The sequence below is a fragment of the Rhinatrema bivittatum genome, chromosome 6 (assembly GCF_901001135.1).
Source record: "Rhinatrema bivittatum chromosome 6, aRhiBiv1.1, whole genome shotgun sequence".
Classification (NCBI taxonomy): Eukaryota; Metazoa; Chordata; class Amphibia; order Gymnophiona; family Rhinatrematidae; genus Rhinatrema; species Rhinatrema bivittatum.
In genome coordinates, this window is record NC_042620.1 from 82,941,795 (window position 1) to 82,962,603 (window position 20,809).

The 20,809-nt window shown below is 41.5% G+C and overlaps 1 protein-coding gene across 3 annotated transcripts in view; it reads left to right on the plus strand.

Moving 5' to 3' along the window:
- The window catches only part of GPD2 (glycerol-3-phosphate dehydrogenase 2), a 516,322-nt gene that overhangs the window by 215,205 nt on the left and 280,308 nt on the right, over positions 1-20,809 (plus strand). The window lies entirely within an intron of this gene.

The window sequence follows — 20,809 nt, forward strand, 5'->3', positions numbered from 1 at the left end:
CATAAAAACATTTGCCTCATGTTTGGATGAAAATACCAAGAGAATAGTTCTTCTCATGCTGTTTTGTTATACTTCTGCCCCACAAACCCAGTCATGTAGTATCCCCCACTCCCATCTCACTGGGCCGCAGACAGGGGCAAGTATAGCTGCAGCCTGGCAGTGTCTTTCTCTTCTGGGTATCAAGAAGATGGTCAATGGCTGTAGCCATTGGTCTAATGATGTGAGGAGCAATGCAGTTCATTAGAATCTATTTCTCCATTCTGCTAATGAGATGAACAGTGGCTTTTGCCTAGAAACATTTGGTCCCAATGGGCAACTGATGGGCAGAACAGCAACTGTTGCCCAGGAGGCGCAAGACAAAGGGTGAGGCGGAGAAGAAAGGGAAACAGAGAGAGAGAGAATCCTAGTAGAGAGGGAGATGAAGATAGACAAAAATGATTAAGGGAGGAGAGAAGGAGACGTAAAGGGCAACGGGGTATTAGAGCTGGAGGTTGGAAATTGGGATGAGATGATAGATGGAGGAAGAGGAGGGGCAGTGAAGGTGATCAACAGAGGTAGGGAAGTTGGGAATGAGGAAATGGAGGACTAGTAGAGGACAGTGGGGCTGAGAAATGAGAGAGGGGGAAATAAAGGAATAAGGTTGTTGGGATTGATGGAGAGGAGGGATGGGAGTCAGAATAGCAATGGAGTAAAGATAAAGATAAGCAGGGAAGGAGAGCAGTGGAGATAGATGCAATGTATGTGAAAGATTAGTGTCATGCAGACTAACTAATGCATGGCAGATGTAACTCACTGGTCAGTACATCTTAGCAGAAAAAACCTTTATTGTAGATATAGTCACGTCATTAATCAAGGGAATTTAAGGTTGTAGTGTGAAAGCAAGGACAACTACAACCTTAAATTCCCTTAATTAATGTATACCACTGACGTGACTATATCTACAATAAGTTTTTTTCTGCTAAGATGTATTGACCAGTGATTTATGTCTGCCACACATTAGTTAGGCTGCATTTGCCTTATATGTGTGTGCTGCTTACTCTGCCCCTTTTGTGTGCTAAAGGTTAGTGTCAAACAGAAGAGAGGAGGAGGAGAGTTGGGATATGGAGAAGTGACACACATAAGGCAGCAAAATAGAAAAGAACTAGGAAAAGGAGGCAGGGAAAGATAGACAAGATAAAAGTAAAGGGGAGACTGAAAACAATGCAGTTGGCAAAAATCTCTGACAACAAAGATAGAAATAAAGCAGTGTTTCCCAACCCTCTCCTGGAGGCACACCTAACCAGTCAGGTTTTCAGAATATCCATAATGAATATGCATGAGAGAGATTTGCATACATTGGAGACCCAGGGTATGCAAATCAATCTCATGCATATTTATTGCGGCAATCCTGAAAACCTGACCGGCTAGGTGTGCCTCCAGGAGAGGGTTGGGAAACACTGAAATAAAGCATGTCAGATAATTAGCTTTGAAAGTTTAAAATTACAGATTATATGTATATTTTATATAGAAATGAGTAAGTATTTTTATCAAACTAACTCAATGTATAGATGACTAATGTTTGAGAGCTATGCTTCCTTCATCAACAGATTCCTTCTCAACTGAGAAGGTATCTGTTTGCCAGCTTTGTCTGTTTACCTGTATGAACACTTACTTTCATGTAGTTTCTGTTAATTTCCACTGTTTGTTAGAACTGAACTTGGGTCTTTCAAGTACTTCAAAGATCTATGCTTCACACATGAGTCTGAGAGAGAGAAGTGTGAAGGTCCTTTGGGATCCAGAGGGGGCAAGAACCTGACACTGGGGGCTTGTCTGGATTACCCTGACATTAGTTTGGATGAAAGGCGCTTAGCTTCCATGACTACATTTTGAGAGGCCAATATTTAAATACTCAAATAATGCATAACTTATTCACTTAAAGTTATCACTAATTTTACCTTAACTGGCTGTATTGAAAAGCATATTGTCAGTTAAGTGATGTTCTATGAAGAAAAAAACTGCCTCTTGGGCCTGTCAGCTCAATCTACCGACTATCACCCTAGTGAAATTAATGTTGACCTTGCTGGCTAACCCATCTTCACCTCCTACCTGCCCCTTCAGCCTCCCCAAAAAAGTTAATTTTGTGAAACTGTAGGTCCAAAAAGCCTCCATCCCCCTTCCCACTGGCCTTCAGCAGGAAGGATTCTTCCCCAACCTGTCATCAGTACCTGAACCTCTCTCCCCCCCCCCCCCTCCCACCAGACCTTCCCCAGTAGTCTTACCATGACTGGGATCTCAGAACTAGCTTGACTCTGACAGCACAAGCTATCAGCGTTACTATCAGAATATTGCTTCAACAGCAATGCTGGTAATTTATGTTGGACACACTGGGAACCAGATGCCTCTTCATATCTTCTGGATGCAGTAAGCAGATTGTGAGGGGATCCAGGTGGAGGTGATGGGTATTGGCGGAGGGTGTCCTTTTGAAGAACAGCAATTATGGTGCGACTTTTTGGGGTTGGAAGGTGGAGAGAAGCCTTTTGGGCCTATAGGATTGTGATGCTGAAATTTTTAGGAGGCGGGGGAGGTGGGCTGGCATTGATTTCACTGGGGTAGGAGTCAAGTGATGGGGCATATGACATAGGTGAGGCAGTTTTTTTTTTTTTTCTAGCACTGCTTAATGGCTTATGTTGTACGAATGTAGCTGCTTAAGTTAAAGATCCAGGAACGTGTTCCTGAGTAACTTTAATCTTGTTTCTGCACATGTCTGGAGATAGCCAAATAACTTATTTGGCTAAAATATCAGTTAGCCAAATATCTCAGTCCTGTCCCAGAGTGATCCCAAAATGCCTCCCAATTATCTGGCTAAATTTTATCTGGATAATAACTTATCCGGATAAAGTTTAGCTGAATAAGTGCTGAAGATATTTAAAAGTGAGCATTTAGCTGGATAACTTGCAGGTTGCCCAGCTAAATGCCTTTGAATATTGACCTGTGTGTGTATTGCGTTAGTCCAATAAAAAATGTTTCTCCTACAACAGTTTGACCCTTATGCACATATATTCAAATGGACTAGCACGGTAGCCACAATATGTTGCTTATATACATCTAAAACAATTTTTGACAAGTAGCATTGCTGCATACTCTAGTCAGCATTATCTGTGGTGTTACTGTAGCATCTGTTCCTGAGCTGCAGATGCAACTTCCATCTAGGCTGCCCTATACCACCTTGACCCCTTTGGTTTTTCAGACTGCATGTGTAACTTTATATGTGGGAGGAACTGGACTGGAAGTTTTGTGTGACCACTATATACTTTTCTGTGAAGAGCAGATAAGGTTCTTCTACAGAACTTACAAAGCAAAATGGAAATACTGTGAAAATAGTCTTTTTGATGAATTTCTCTTCTGCTGTGCACCTTCTGCAGATATTCTTCCTGATAAGCTCCTTTCCTCTTGATTTTGCCAGAAGAAAAAGTGGGACAGGGAGACCTGTGAACAGTAATTAACTCAAGGGAAAGAACATAAGATATGCCATACTGGGTCATACCAAGGGACCATCAAATCCAGTATCCTGTGTCCAACAGTGGCCAACCAAGTCACAAGTACCTGGCAAGTACCCAAACATTGATTGAATAGATCCCAAGCTACTAATCCCATATCTCCCCTCAGCCATCTCTTCTCCAAGCTGAAGAGTCCTAACCTCTTTAGCCTTTCTTCATAGGGGAATTGTGCCTTTCTTCATAGGGGAATTGTGCCTTTCTTCATAGGGGAATTGTTCCATCTCCTTTATCATCTTGATCACTCTTCTCTGTACCTTTTTTAATTCTGCTATATCTTTCTTGAGATATGGTGACCAGAACTGAACACAATACCTCAAGATGAGTTTGTACCATGGAGCAATACAGAGGCATTATGATATTCTCTGTTTTATTCTCCATTCGTTTCCTAATAATCCCAAGCATTCTATTTGCTTTTTTGGCTACTGCTGCACACTGAGCAGAAGATTTCAAGGTATTTTCAAGGATAACACCTAGATCCTTTTCCTGAGTGGTGACTCCTAATGTGGAGCCTTGCATTTTGTAACTACAATTTGGATTTCTCTTCCCTAAATGCATCACTTTGCACTTGTCTACATTAAATTTCATTTGACATTTGCATGCCCAGTCTCCCATTTTTGCAATGTCCTCTTGCAATTTCTTACAATCTTTTTGTGATTTGACAACTTTGAATAATTTTGTCATTGGCAAATCGATATGGTTATTACTATGAAGGTCGGTATAAAAAAGTGTTAAATAAATAAATATATTAAAAAGCATCGGTCCCAGAACAGATCCCTGGGGCACTCCATTATTCACATTTTTCCATTCGGAAGATTTACCATATAGCCCTACCCACTGTTTTCTATCTTTTAACCAGTTGGCAATCCACAGGAGGACACTGCCACCTATCCCATGACTTTCTGATTTCTTAAGAAGTCTCTCATGAGGGACTTTGTCAAATGCTTTCTGGAAATCCAGACACATTATATCAATTAGCTAACCTCTAGCCAAATGTTTGTTTATGCTTTCAAAAAATGTAGCAAATTTAAGAGGCAAGATTTCCCTTGGCTAAATCCATGTTGGCTTTCTCACATTAACCTATGCTTATCTATATGTTCAGGATTTTGTTCTTCTGATAGTTTCTACCATTTTGCCTGCCACAGAAGTCAGACTCACTGGTCTGTAACTGCCTGGATCGCCACTTGATCCCTTTTTAAAAATTGGTGTTACATTGGCAACTTTCCAGTCTTCAGGTACCACAGATGATGTTATTGATAGCTTATACATTTCCAATAGCAGGCCCACAATTTCATTTCTCAGTTCTTTTAGCACTCTGGGATGTATAGAATCTGGTCCAGGTGATTTGCTACTGTTTAGTTAGTAAACCTGGAAGATGTACTATGGCAAATTGACAGAGATTTATTTCAGTTCCTCTGAATCATCACCTTTCAATATCATTTCTGGCATTGGTAAATCTCTTACATCTTCTTCAGTGAAGCAAAGAATTCATTTAGTCTCTGCTATGGATTTGTTATCCCTAAGTGCTCTTTTTACCGCTTGATCATGTAATGGTCCAACTGACTCCCTCACAGGCTTTTTACCTCGAATGCACCTGAAAAAGTTTTTATTATGAATTTTTGCTTCCATGGCAAGCTTCTTTTCAAATTCTCTCTTTGCTTTCCTTATCGGTGCTTTGCATCTGACTTGCCAGTGCTTATGCTATTTCCTCTTTTCTTTATCCGAATGCCTTTTCCATTTCTTAAAAAGTTTTTACATATTATAGCCTCTCAACCTTTCAACCATGCCGGTAGTTGTTTAGCCTTCTTTCCACCTTTTCTAATGCGTGGAATACATCTGCTCTGGGCTTCCACGATGGTATTTTTAAATATCCACGCCTGAGCTAAATTCTTAAACTTTGCAGTTGCTACTTTCAGGTTTTCTTAATCATTTTCCTCATTTTATCAGTCACCTTTTTGAAAGTTAAATGCTATTTTAGTAAATTTCTTTTTTGCGATTCCTCTACTTAAGTCAGATTTGATAATGTTGTGATTACTATTGCCAAGTGGCTTCAACACTGTTTCCTCTCACATTAAATCCTGTATTTCACTAAGGACTAGGTCTAAAATAGTTTCCCCTCTTGTTGGTTCAAAAACATAATTAAAATAAAAACTGTGCTAAAACCAGAGCCTTGGAGCTGTGACACCACTCTGTAAATACTTTCAAAGCCCTCTTGCATAGGACCAAGGAATATAAAGTTAGCATGTGGAGTGGCAAACTAGAAGAGGAAAGCTGCTTGGAACTATTATCTGCATTCCTTAGCCTGGAACTTTGTTTTTCTTAATTGGTTCTCTCTTCCTCTCTATGCTGGCGTGATGTCATTAGGCAGTGCTGAAACATGCCGATAAAATGTCGAATTCTGTGGCATCTCTGAAGGGCAAGCTAAAAGAGTTGTATGGAACCTGCATTCCTGGGCCTGGAATTTTTTGTTTTTTTCATTTGTTTCCTCTTTGTTTCTGTTGTGGTGTGATATCACTGGGCAGTGCTGGAACATATCCATAAAATATTGGGTCCTGTGGTGTGCCACTGCTGAAGCTGTGCTCCAAAAGGGCATGTGTCTAGGAAATATTTTGGAGAGAAGGTTATGATCCTGTGAGTACTCTCATCTTTATTTAGTTTCCTCCTTGGGTTGTATATGGGAAAGAAGAGGAAGGGTAGTTAGATCCTTCCCATCTGGGTCTACTCTGCCATTTACTATGACCCAATTGACCTTATAAGAATTTTTTAAGAATATAAGAAGTTGGCATACTATCAAGCACAGTATCCTGTTTCCAACAGTGGCCAATCCAGGATACAAGTACTTGGCAAGTACCCAAACATTAATTAGATACCATGCTACTAATGCTGGTAATAAGCAGTGTCTATTCCCTAAGTCAACTTGATTGATAGCAGTTTATGGATTTTCCTCCAGAAACTTGTCGAAACCGTTTTTACACCTGGCTATGCTAATTGCCTTAACCAACATCCTCTGGCAATGATTTCCAGAGCTTAATTGTACATTGAGTGAAACAATTTTCTCCGATTTGATTTAAATGTGCTACTTGCTAACTTCATGGAGTGCACCTTAGTCCTTGTATTTTCTGAAAGAGTAAAAAACAGATTTACATTTACCCTTTCTAGTCCTCTCATGATTTTATAGACCGCTATCATATCCTGCCTCAGCCGTCTCTTCTCCAAGCTTAATAGCCTTAATCTCTTTATCTTTTCCTCATAGGGGAGCCGTTCCATCCCCTTTATCATTTTGGTCACCCCTCTCTGTACTTTCTCCAGTGCAACTATATCTTTTTTGAGATATGACGACCAAAATTGTACACAGGTGCAGTCTTACCATGGAGCTATACAGAGGCATTAACATTCTCTGCTTTATTCTCCATTCCCTTCCTAATAATTCCTAACATTGTTTGCTTTTTTTGACCACCTGAGCACACTGAGCCAATGATTTCACTATGACGGCTAGATCTTTTTCCTGGGTGGTAACTCCTAATATGAAACTTAATATCATGTAACTTACAGCATGGATTATTTTTCCGTATGTGCATCACCTTGAACTTGTCCATGTTAAATTTAATCTGCCATTTGAATGCCCAATCTTCCAGTCTGGCAAGGTCCTATTTCAATTTATCATAATCTGCTTGTGATTTAACTACTCTGAATAATTTTGATATCTGAAAATGTGATGACCTCATTTGTCGTCCCCCTTTGTAAATCATTTATAAATATATTAAAAAGCACCAGTCCAAGTGTAGATCCCTGAAGCATGCAACTGTTTACCTCTATCCACTGAGAAAACTAACCATTTAATCTTACTCTCTGCTTCCTGACTTTTAACCAGTTTGTACATCACAAAAGTACATTGCCTCCTATCCCATGATTTTTTTTAATTTTCTTAGAGGCCTCTTATTGGAGGGCTTTGTCAAATGCCTTCTGAAAATCCACATACACTACATCTACTGGCTCACCTTTATCCACATTTATTAACCCCTTCAAAAAAAAAAAAAAAAAGTAACAGATTTGTGAGGCAAGACTTCTTTTGGGTAAATCCATGCTGGCTGTGTGCCATTAAACTGTCTGTCTATATTTTCTGTGATTTTGTTCTTTAGAATAGTTTCCATGATTTTTTCCAGCAATTAAGTCAGCCTTACAAGTTTATAGTTTCCTAGATCACCCTGGAGCCCCTTTTAAATATCAGGGTTACATTGGTTACCCTCCAGTTTTCAGCTACAATGGACAATTTTAATGATAGAGTACAAATTATTAATAGTAGATCTAAAATTTCATATTTGAGTTCTTTCAGAACCCTGGTCCAGGTGTTTGTCAGTCTGGCCTACTACATCCTCCAGGTTTACCATAATTTGGTTCAGTTCATTTGAATCATCACCCTTTAAAATCATCTCTGGGAGGAAGTGACGTCTTCCGGGGAGATGGCTTAAATCTGGTGCTCCTTACCTGACTCAGCAATCTTTCGCCATCATTGCGTCCAGCCCCTCATGACCCTCAGAAGGTTGGCGCTTATAGTGCGGCAGAGGCTGGTGATGTCACGGAAGAAAACGAAGCCCAATTTGAAGCACTTGTTTACAGATCCAGAGGTGCGTCGGGTGGCCAAAATAGAGGAGGGTGGAGGAAGATGGCTGCGAGGAAGAAGCTGCAGGACGCCCACCGGATGATGGTCCCAGCACCTATGCCGGTGCGAGCAGAGACTACTCCTGTGTGCTGACTAGCTGAATTTGCAAAATGGTTCGCAGAGGTCCGGCAAGACATGACTGACATTAAAGTTGAATTTGGGGTGATAGTCACTGAGCTGCGGGGAGTCATTGCAGATCTGGGCCAGAGATTAGAAGAAATGGAAACTCGTCTAGAGGACCAGGCTGCAGATATATCTGGTTGTCTTGAAGCACTGGCAGGAATTACAAAAACTACCAGTGATCTGGAGGAGAAATTGGAAGATCTGGAAAACAGGTCATGGAGAACCAACCTCAGATTTCATTGGTGGTCAGGAAGCAGACGAATTTGGGGACTGCTTCCAGACTGTGCGTAGTGTCTGCTCCATGATTTAGAGACGGAGGAGAGAATGGATCCTGTGCCTGCAGTTAAGCTGGAAAGAGCGCACAGAGCAGGAACTTGCCACATGATACTGTAGTCTGCTTCCATAGTTTCATGGTTAAAGAAAGGGTGGCTCAAGTAGCCAGAAAATTGGGGTCCATTCAATGGTGCGAGATCAAAAGGTTTGTCTTCCATGATTTATTTATTTTATTTATTTAAGTCTTTTATATACCAACATTCAAGACAATAGTCCCATCATGCTGGTTCACAAGAAACAGGAGTGCAGAATATAATGAATAAACTTAATAACTTGAACATTAGTGCAGAAAAAGCAGTTACATGTAACAAGGAGATATAGAACTTGGAAAAAGAAGGAAAATGAATATAAGATAATTACATATAATAACATTGTAAGAGGTGGCTATTGATGATATTGCTGGCGATGAGTGTTAATTGTTGGGAATTAAATATTGTTGGAGTTAGGAAAGGCCTGTGTGAAAAGCCAGGTCTTAAGTCTTTTCTTGAAGGTTGAGATGCTGGGTTCCATTCTAAGATCTGGGGGAATGGAGTTCCATAGGATGGGACCAGCTGTGGAGAAGGCCCGATCTCTTAGTGTAATGTGTCTTGTAGTTTTGGCTGGAGGTACTTGAAGTTGTCCTTTGTAAGCATCTCTTGTCGGTCTTGTTGAGTTGTGTAATCGGAGGGGGATTTGAAGATCAATTGGGGCTAGTTGATGGATGTTTTTGAAGATGGTGAGAATGGCCTTGTAGATTATTCTGAAGTGGATGGGCAGCCAATGTAGGCCCAACAGGATCGGGGTTATGTGTTCACTTCTCCTGGTGTTAGTGAGTATGCGGGCGGAGGCATTTTGGACCATTTGCAGTGGTTTGGTATGTGAAGAGGGGAGACCAAGCAATAAGGTGTTACAATAGTCCAGCTTTGCGAAGATGATTGATTGTAGAATCATTCTAAAATCATGTGTGTGGAACAGAGGTCTAATTCTTTTCAGAACTTGGAGTTTATAAAAGCAGTCTCTGGTGGTTTTGTTGATGGTAGCTTTCAGGTTCAGGTGATTGTCAATTAGAACTCCTAGGTCTCTCACTTGTGCAGTATTTGGAATGGCTGGATGAGAGGGTGTGAAGGAACTGTTTTCTGGTGTGATGAGAAGAAGTTCCGTTTTTGATGAATTAAGTACAAGGTTGAGGCTTGTGAGAAGTTGTTTGATATTATTGAGGCAAGATTCCCAGTGAGACAGTGTTTTTGCTAGTGAGTCCTTGATGGGGATCAGGACCTGAATATCATCAGCGTAGAGGAAATGTTTGAGATTAAGGTCAGTGAGAAGTTGACATAATGGTAACAGATAAATGTTAAACAAGGTAGGCGACAAGGATGAGCCCTGAGGAACTCCTACTGAAGCGGGGTAAAGTGAGGATTCTTTGTTATGAATCTTAACCTTGTATCCTCTATTGCTGAGGAAGGTTCTGAACCACGAGAGGGCAGAGCCTGAGATACCTATGGCTGTTAGTTGTTTGATGAGAAGGGAGTGATTGACCGTGTCAAATGCTGATGAAAGGTCGAGTAGGATCAGAAGGAAGGCTTGTCCTTTGTCTAGGCCTAGGATGATGTGGTCAGTCATGGAGATGAGAAGGGCTTCCGTGCTTAAGGTTTTGCGGAATCCGTATTGTGATGGGAATAGGAGGTTATTGTCTTCAATGTAATTTGAGAGTCGTGAGTTTACCAATTTTTCCATAATCTTGGCTATGAAGGGGAGGTTGGCTATCGGTCGAAAGTTGTTAGGATCGTTGGGGTCAAGATTTGGTTTTTTGAGGAGGGGTTTGAGTGAGGCTAGTTTGAGGTTGTCCGGGTAGAATCCTTGTGTGAGGGAGCAATTTATGATGTCTGCTAGGATTTTGGAGATAGAATCTGGAATTGATAGTAGTAGTTTAGCTGGGATGTGATCTGAGGGGTGGGAGGATCTCTCACCCATTCCCATCAGGAACCATTGTGAATTTAAGAGCATAATTTCAGTGCTGAGAAGAGAAGCCATTGGCAATAAATGGCTGTTTCCCTTTGGACTATCACATTTCAAGGTAATACAGCCAGAATGAAGACCGTGGCAGCTGCTGCAATGTTTTTACGTGAGGTGCAAGTTGCTATTTCCATGACTGAGGTTCTGCAGAATTGGAAGGCTGACCAACCACAGTGGCAGAGAGTTCTGGGTGCTGGGAGAAGACTGCGTCGGCAACTGAGGAGTCCCTTGTCACCGGGAACGGCGAGTGGTTGATGTGACTGAAAGGACTCTGGGTTTGGTGTTATCTTCTGTGAGATATTGAACTACAGGTTTGTTTGTTTGGTCCCTGGATAGTTATGGTGGGGACGAGTTAACTAGATCGGGGGATATTGGCACTGATGGTTGGGAGGTTTGCTGCTGTTCTTTTCTCAGTGTTCCAAGTGTGGTTCCATGACTTAAAGGATCATGAGGCTATTTGGGAAGTCAAGGAGGGCATGGCTTTGGGTTGCATCTCTCTGGGTCTTTCCTCAGGATGGTGGGTTTACCTCATAGATAGGGAGCACAATTGTGTGGGAAATGGATGGGGAAGGGGTTGGTTGAAATAGCAGGAGCTGGAGAGGGTGGATTTGGTTTATAAGGTTTGCTTGTGGTTGGGTGGCTCAGTGTGGAATGTGACTGGGGGTGGCTATTTGGATTAGCATACTGGTGGTGATGGTGGGGGGCAGGGATTTTTTCTAACTGTGTGATTAAAAATGTCAATGAACGTTAAATGTTTGAATTCCACCTTAAAAAGAGAATTTATGGTGAAGGAATCTGAGAACCTGAAGGCCAATGTGATCTTCTGTCAAGAGACACATTTACGGGTACTGTATGAATGATTGATGCTGATGGGAGCCTACCCAATACAATATTTTGCCCCAGCTACAAAAAATGATAAATATGGGGTTGTGGGGATCCTATTCAATAAACAGCGTTAGATGTGAAGGTGGTTATTAGGGATATAAATGGGAGATTTCTAATTGTAAAGGTGAATAAACAAGGCAAACTTTTCACTCTCATCAATGTATATGCCCCTAATGTTTCCCCGGGGGGATTTTTTTCTCCTCCATGTCAAAAACACTTACTGGTTGTGCTGAAGGACACCGGTAATCAGGGGAGACTTTAATATGTTGAGATACCCTTTTTTGGACAATTCTGGTTGTGTGGTATCTAAGGTTCAGAGGGACGAGATAAAATCTCTACTCACGGATTGGAACCTGGTAGATAGTTGGAGGTTACAGAACCCGAAGATTATTTTTTCTATTCCAAAGCACATTCCTCATATTCTAGGGTAGATTTCCTTTTATTAGGTAAGTTTAGTGGGTCACACATTAGGATCTGGGACTGGCAACATAACCTGGTCCGATCATGCCACGGTTTGGAAAGACTGTGCGGCAAAACATACTGGAGACTGAATGAAGATTTATTATCCTGCAAGTCATTTATAGCAGATATTGAGTCAGACATCAGAGAGCATTTAGCTATTAATAACAATGGAGAGGTAACACCAGCTATACTATGGGAATGTATAAAGGCAGTATTGAAGGGAAAATTTATTTCTATTCTTGAAGAAAGAGAAAGACAAACTGCAGGTTGAATTAATGCAAAAAATAACTAAGCTGTGGCTCAGTCACAAGAGGCATATAAAGAATTCTACCTTGACTCTGCTTGAATCGGCAAAACAGGAGCAGCGAGATTTAGATTAGATAGCTAAGCAGATGGATAGGGTTAAGCAAAAATATTTTGAATTCGGAAATAAGGCGGGGAAAATCTTGGCTAGAAGTTTGAAAACCCAGACTATGTAAAATCAAATTTTGAAAATAAAATCCAAAGAGAAGTATTTATATGAGTTATCTGATATCCCAAAAATTCGCCCAATTTTATGTAGATATATATGCGACTGACACTCATATTGAAGATGCTCATATAGATGCCTTTCTGAGGGATGTCAGTCTTCCTTGCCTTTCTGGAGAAGTCAGGGATCTTTTGAACAGAAAGACTGAAGTACAAGAGGTATCTATAGTAATCTTGGACTTTAAGTCTGATAAAACTCTGGGACTTGATGAGCTTTCTTCCAAATTCTACAAGACTTTTAAATCGGTCATTATTGGCCCCCTGGTTGAGATGTTTAATTTTTTGCTGGAAAAGGGGGAGCTAGCTTTAGGAGCTAATGTGGCTGATATCACAGTATTACTGAAAGGGGGGGGGGCGAGACCCCACACTCTGCGGTTCGTATAGACCTATTTCCCTAATTAACTTGGACCTAAAAATTATGGCAAAAGAACTGGCCTTATGCTTAGGCAATGTGGCTCCACTACTAATCCATGGAGATCAATTGGGTTTTGTACCTGGCAGACTAGCTGTTGATAATTGCAAATTTAATGTGGTGGACTAAGTGCCAAAATATCCCTTCGTTCTCATTGGCAATAGATGCCAAAAAGGCATTTGACAGGGTACATTGAACTTTTCTTTTTAAAGTACTCCAGATTGAATCCAATTTTATTTTGTGAATTGGATTCAAGTGCTGTATCATCCCCAGGCCAACATTTGGGTCAATGGTAGGTACTCTGAGTTGTTTACAATGCAATGGGGGACTAGGCAGGGCTGTCCCCTCGCCATTATTGTTTGCGCTCTCTCTGGAACCTTTAGCGGTTAAGATCAGGTAGAATATGCTTAATAACGTGCTGTCAATTGGGGAGCAGTATTATAAAATGACCTTGTTTGCTGATGACCTGTTATTTACACTAACCAATCTGGAAATTTCTGTTCCCACTGTATTCGAAGAATTGAGGGGATTTGGTACTGTCTGGGTTTTAAAGTAAATGAAGCTAAGTTGGAAATCCTGAATATTAATTTGACTCCTGAGTGGGTAGATATTTTATCCAACCAGCTGCCCTACCAGTGGGCTAAAGAAAGCATTAAGTACATTGGGGTTTGTCTCTGTGCCATTGAAGCACATATGTTTGATATAAATTATAAGCCACTGGTATTAGAAATATTTAGAGATCTGGACAGGTGAGGGAGGTTGAGCTTGTCATGGCTGGGTAGGATTCACACTATTAAAATGAATGTTTTGCCCAGCTTTTGTTTTGTTTTGTTTTTTTTCAAACCTTGCCATTACTGGTTCCAGATGTGGTTTTACGAGGTTGGGAGAGGAGGATTTTTTGTTTTATCTGGAGGAAATGGCCACCAAGCATGTCTGTTTTTTTTCTGCCCAAAGGTCAATGTGGGTTAGGTTTCTCCAGGCTGGACTATTATGGTGCTGCTCACTTATGTGCAGTTTTGGAATGGCATTATGTACATAAAAAAAATGTGGACGGCCCATCCAGTCTGCTGGGCAGACTGGATGGGCCGTTTGGTCTTCTTCTGCCGTCATTTCTATGTTTCTATAAATATAGCGGGGATTATCTCTTTAGATAGTTTTATGGTCTCAAGGGTGTCCGAAAGAGATACTGGGAAGATTATCGCCATACTCCAAACCAACCTTGGATACTTGGTTTAAATTTCGAAAGCAGTACTGGTCTAGGTCTTCTTTTCTCAGTCATAAGGACTTTTCATGGGTAACCTCCCAACAGTTGATGACAGGATGGGGTAATATAGTGATTTGCTCTAGAAGCCAGCGATTTGATTTCCATATTTACAAGTGGTGTCTTTTATTCAATCTCAGGCTGTGCTAAGGGATTTGCATCGGCCTAAAACTCTGTTTGATGTCTACTGTGATAGAGCTGATGGGATCGCTAAAGCACTATAAAAAAATGTATACACTTTTACTGGGAGTTCTGGGGTTTAAACCGAGCCATTTAACCGCTTGGGAGAAGGATTTAGGTGAAACATTAGAAGAGGGATGCTTGGGATATATGTTTTCATCTGACAGGGAAGAGTTCAGTTGCTGCAAATATTTTAGAGAATGGATATTAATTTCTTTGTAGATGGTACCTCACTCCATCCAAGTTACATGAGATATATCCCGCCGTTTCTGACTTATGCCGATACAACTGTGGAGAGAGGGGTGATTTTATCCACATATAGTGGCGCTGTCTTAAAGTGGCATGTTGTTGGGATGATGTCCATACCTTAATTACTGAGATCACGGGACATGTAGTGAGAGAGGACCCTAAAGTGTGCTTGCTTCCTGTGGCAATGCAGAATTGGGGGAGCCAGATGTGAATTAGCTGCCTGGTGCCGAAAGAAGGAGGTACCATCCAAAGATCATGTAGGCATTCGTTTCGTGAGCGTGTTCTCAATGGGAAAACCTATGGCTATATTACATGATGTTACCAAAATTTGAGAGGACCTGGGCACCCTATTTGGCTTGGAAGAAATTAGGGAAGATAGGAGATATAGTTTCTAGATGTAAAAGAAGTGTGCCAATAATACATAGCCATAATTTTAGCCATACCTGCATGAGTTATATCAGGGGGCAGGGTTGGGGTGGGTTAGCGGGACGGTTTAAAGGAAATTAGAGGGGGGATTGAAGGGGAAGTCTTTTAGTGACTTATATATCTGATAACAATATATGGTTTATATATGTTGGGCTGCGTTTATGTGGTTGATCATGGTGTGTCTTGCTATTGGATGTGGCCTTGGTTGGTTGGTTGTTTTGTTTATTACCTACAAATTTCAACAAACATTAAATTAAAATAAAAAAAAAATCTCAGAAACGGGTATGTCCCTAACATTCTCATTAGTAAACACAGAAGCAAAGAATTCATTTAGTTTTTCCATGATGGCCATACCTTCCCTAAGTGCCCTTTTAACCCCTCAATCATCTAACAGTACAACTGACTCCCTTGCAGGTGACTCGCCAGAATGAGGGCTACTGCCTGGAGTCAATACCCTTATTAAATAAACATACACATGCTTACTGTGACTCCAACATCGCTCTAAGCTTCAACAGCAAGAGGAAATGTGGAAAAAAGGATTCACACTCACAAAGAGGGGAGTAGCTGGCTTGTTACGGCGGTTACTACCCCAAATCAAATAAGTCTGATACTTCACTTTCAATGCATATACAGCATAGTTCTCTGATTCAACGGCAGGGGAGAGAAGAAAAACTGATACTTCACACATCCAGCAGAGCTCTCTGCTCCAAAGGCAGGGGAGAAGAGGGTTCGCACTCACAAAGCGGGGAGTAGCTGGCTTGTTACGGCGGTTACTACCCCAAACCAAATGTGCCTGATACTTCACTTTCAATGCACATCCAGCATGGCTCTCTGCTTCAACAGCATGGGAGAAGACTGATACTTCACGCGTATCCAGCATAGCTCCCTGCTTCAACGGCAGGGGAGAAGAAAAACAACCAATAAGGGCTGTATAACATAGGCTGGGTAAAACAAATAAGCATGGGTGTAGCTTGCTTATTGCGGCGGCTACTACCCCTAACTAATCAAGCTAGATATTTCACTTGGATGCAGCTCCATCACTGCTCTCTACATTAAGCTGGGGGTGGAAGGGAAATAGAACCAAGAGCTAAGAGAAACAGATAAGTATGAGAGAAAAAATGTGTGAAGCTTGCTGGGCAGACTGGATGGGCCATTTGGTCTTCTTCTTCCGTCATTTCTATGTTTCTATGTATTTTAAAACATTTTTATTAAACATAGAAACATAGAAATGATGGCAGAAAAGGACCAAAATGGTCCATCAAGTTTGCCCAGCAAGCTTCCTATTGTAGAATCTGCCGTACTGTGCAGGTTAATCCTTATTTCTCTTAAGGGTAGCAACTGCTGCTCTGTGCATTTATGAGTTTTTGCCTCTACGGCCAACTTCTTTTCAAATTCTCTCTTAGCCTATCTTATTAATGTTTTACATTGAACTTGCCTTTGCTTATGCATTTTCCTATTTTCTTTAGATGGATCCATCTTCCAATTTTTGAAGCAAGTTCTTTTGGCTAAAATAGTCTTTCACCTCACCTTTTAACCATACTGACAGTCCTTTTTGCCCTCCTTTCACCGTTTTTTAATGCATGGAATACTTCTGGACTGTGCTTCTAAGAGTTTGTTTGTTTTTTTAAACAATGTCCTTGCCTGTTGCACACTCATAACCTTTGTAGGTGCATCTTTCAGTTTTCTTCTAGTTATTTTTATAATTTTATCAAAGTCTCCCCTTTGCAAGTTTAGTGCTAGATCTATAGATTTACTTATTATCCTTCTTCCAGCTATTAATTCAAAATTGATCATGCAATGATCACTACTGCCAAGTGGCCCCCCACCACTGTTACCTCTCTCACCAAAACCTGCATTCCACTATGAATTAAATCCAAAATAGCTCCCTTTCTAGTATGTTCTTGAATTAATTGCTCCATGAAGCAGTCATTTATTCCATCCAGGAACTTTACCTCTCTAGCATGTCCTGATGTTTCTTTTACCCTGTCAGTATTGGGATAACTGAAATCTCCAATAATAACAGAAGCAAACCTTGCACATAAGCAAGTATCCGGGATCACTGGTGCAGGAAAAGAGGTATGATTCCATGAAAGCTTTTAAAGCATTTTTATTTAGAAGATTCAAAAGTCCTTACTGTGGCAACTCCATACAACATAACAGGCAAGAGTAACAGGTCCCCCGACACGGTCCGTGTTTCGCGGAAGCTGCATCGGGAGGGACCAGATGACATTCAAAATCTAAAGATACAACAAACATAATCAAACATGGAAACAAAAGGCAGGCTGCTACAAAGAAATTACAATAGATAAAGGCATACCTTTAAACAGTCATCAGGAGCGCAAGCGCCCTCTGTAGTAGGAAAAAATTTAAAGAGTAATTTGGCGCGAAAAGTACACTCTCGCGAGACGCTGTGTATGACAGCGAGACGCTGGGAATGACAGGCAAACACCTGAAGCCTAATCGGACAATGACTCTGGAACTTTACAGCACTAAAACCGGGAGGAGGGCGCCTACCACTTATAACAAACATCTGAAAAACTGAGAACAGAGAAGCGCGATCTCCGAATGCGGTAAATAACCGACTGACACCTATAATCCTGAGAAAAGTCCAACCATGCTCTAATAAAACTGGTACCATTCAATGTCTTTGTTAAGACCGTGGGGGGAGACCGAATTGAGAGTGAAGATCCACCGCTGCTCTCTCCGACCAAGCATACCTGGAAAATCTCCACCTCGTGGGGGGGGCGAGACCACCTCTAGTACCAGGAAGGAGAGGTCAGCGACGGAATGTCCGGCCTGGATCCAATGCGTGACCAACGGCTCATCCAATCTGGATAATCTAATATTCGAGCAGTGCTCGATAATGCGCGTTTTGATCATTCGTGAGGTCTTCCCCACGTATAACAGAGAGCAAGGACAAAAGATGACATAAACTACACCCTTTGTACAACAATCAGACTGATGGTATAATCTGAACTCACGTCCAGACCTAGGGTGTTTAAACATTGTCAACGACTGGGTATGGTTGCACATTGTGCAACGACCACAAGGGTTATGACCGCCATCAAAATGTGAACGGGGTTGCTCAGGTGATAAAAGTGTGTGTACAAGACGGTCTCTTAAATTAAACGCTCTCTTAAAAGTGAACCGTGGTGGACCATGCATCAGATCAGTGAGGGACAACGCGGACCAGTGACGTTTGATCATATTTACAACAGATCTTCCCACTATAGAGAAAGGGAGGATACAGTTATGAAAAGTGTCATCGGGTTGTGTGGTAACACCAAACAGCCAATCGCGGTGTGTGTACAAGGCTCGTTTAAAAGCTTTTTTCACAATCCGGGTGGGATATCCCCTCTCAATAAACCGAGTGAACATATTCTCAGATTGAGAAAGAAACTCTCTCCGTGAGGAGCACAGGCGGCGAAGCCTTAAAAATTGCCCCGTTGGAATGTTATCTCGAAGTGCTCGCGGATGACAGCTGTTGTAGGAAACGGTATTTAACCTCTCTTCACGCCATCTCACGGCATCTGAACAATGCGTCCTCCACCGGGGCTTGTCATTTGTCCCCACTCAAAAAGGGGATTCCTTTGATCTTCAAGTTCATTTACATCGCTTTTTTCGAACACTTAAGCTAAAATTGTTCTTTGAAGACTCTCCACCCCCACATGATTCTTCAGTGGTACATACTAAATCTAAATGGACTCCCCCTGGGATTGATGTCAGCCTGGGTGCTTTCGAGCGCCTTGTTTGTAAAGATGCTATTGAGATTTGTTCACGATCTCAATATATTCGATATAATTTATCTAAGAGTGAGGCTGTTGCTGTTAAAGCCCTGTCAAATGATACCACTATTGTCATTAAACCAGCTGACAAGGGAGGTGGCATAGTTATTTTAGATAGATTGGACTATGAAAGGGAAGTGTTAAGACAATTGGGGGACACCTCTTTCTATACCCCTCTCCCATCAGACCCCACGGCATCTTTACTTGAGAATATAAAATCTGTCGTACAATCAGCTTTGGATTCTCATATCATTACAAATAAAGAAGCAAAATTTTTGATCTCTTCTCATCCGGTAATGCCTATATTTTATATCCTTCCTAAGATACATAAATCTTTGACACACCCGCCTGGTCGCCCAATAGTGTCCGGCATTGGATCCCTGCTTGAACCATTGTCCCAATTTGTGGACGTTTTCCTTAAACCTTTGGTTCCTCGCATTAGGTCTTATGTCCGGGACTCCACTCATTTTTTGACACTGTTAGCAGATATTGAGATTTCGTCACCCATTTTTCTGATTACATTAGACGTCGTTTCACTTTACTCTAACATTCCTCAAAATGAGGCCCTAACGGTTATTGAGAAAGTGTTGGATACACGTTTGCCACATCGGGTTACTACGTCCTTTCTGGTACACCTTGCAGAAATAGCACTTACCAAAAATTTTTTCTGTTTCCAAGACATTATATATCAACAAATTAAGGGGACAGCCATGGGGGCCACCATGGCTCCCAGTTTGGCCTGCCTATACATGGATGACTATGAAACCACTCACATTTATACTTCTAGTTGGTTCCAGTTCATCCATGTCTGGCTCCGATTTATTGATGATGTTTTTATCATCTGGACGGGTTCTGATATACAATTTTTCATGTTTTTAGATTGGGTGAATTCAATTAGTTCTAATATTCAATTTAACTATAGTATTCATCCGTCTCAGATTTCCTTTTTGGACATTATGATATCTTGGAACGGGGAACGTTTTGACTCTACCCTGTTCCGCAAGATCACTGACCGTAACACACTTTTGGCCTACAACAGCTGTCATCCGCGAGCACTTCGAGATAACATTCCAACGGGGCAATTTTTAAGGCTTCGCCGCCTGTGCTCCTCACGGAGAGAGTTTCTTTCTCAATCTGAGAATATGTTCACTCGGTTTATTGAGAGGGGATATCCCACCCGGATTGTGAAAAAAGCTTTTAAACGAGCCTTGTACACACACCGCGATTGGCTGTTTGGTGTTACCACACAACCCGATGACACTTTTCATAACTGTATCCTCCCTTTCTCTATAGTGGGAAGATCTGTTGTAAATATGATCAAACGTCACTGGTCCGCGTTGTCCCTCACTGATCTGATGCATGGTCCACCACGGTTCACTTTTAAGAGAGCGTTTAATTTAAGAGACCGTCTTGTACACACACTTTTATCACCTGAGCAACCCCGTTCACATTTTGATGGCGGTCATAACCCTTGTGGTCGTTGCACAATGTGCAACCATACCCAGTCGTTGACAATGTTTAAACACCCTAGGTCTGGACGTGAGTTCAGATTATACCATCAGTCTGATTGTTGTACAAAGGGTGTAGTTTGTCATCTTTTGTCCTTGCTCTCTGTTATACGTGGGGAAGACCTCACGAATGATCAAAACGCGCATTATCGAGCACTGCTCGAATATTAGATTATCCAGATTGGATGAGCCGTTGGTCACGCATTGGATCCAGGCCGGACATTCCGTCGCTGACCTCTCCTTCCTGGTACTAGAGGTGGTCTCGCCCCCCCCACGAGGTGGAGATTTTCCAGGTATGCTTGGTCGGAGAGAGCAGCGGTGGATCTTCACTCTCAATTCGGTCTCCCCCCACGGTCTTAACAAAGACATTGAATGGTACCAGTTTTATTAGAGCATGGTTGGACTTTTCTCAGGATTATAGGTGTCAGTCGGTTATTTACCGCATTCGGAGATCGCGCTTCTCTGTTCTTAG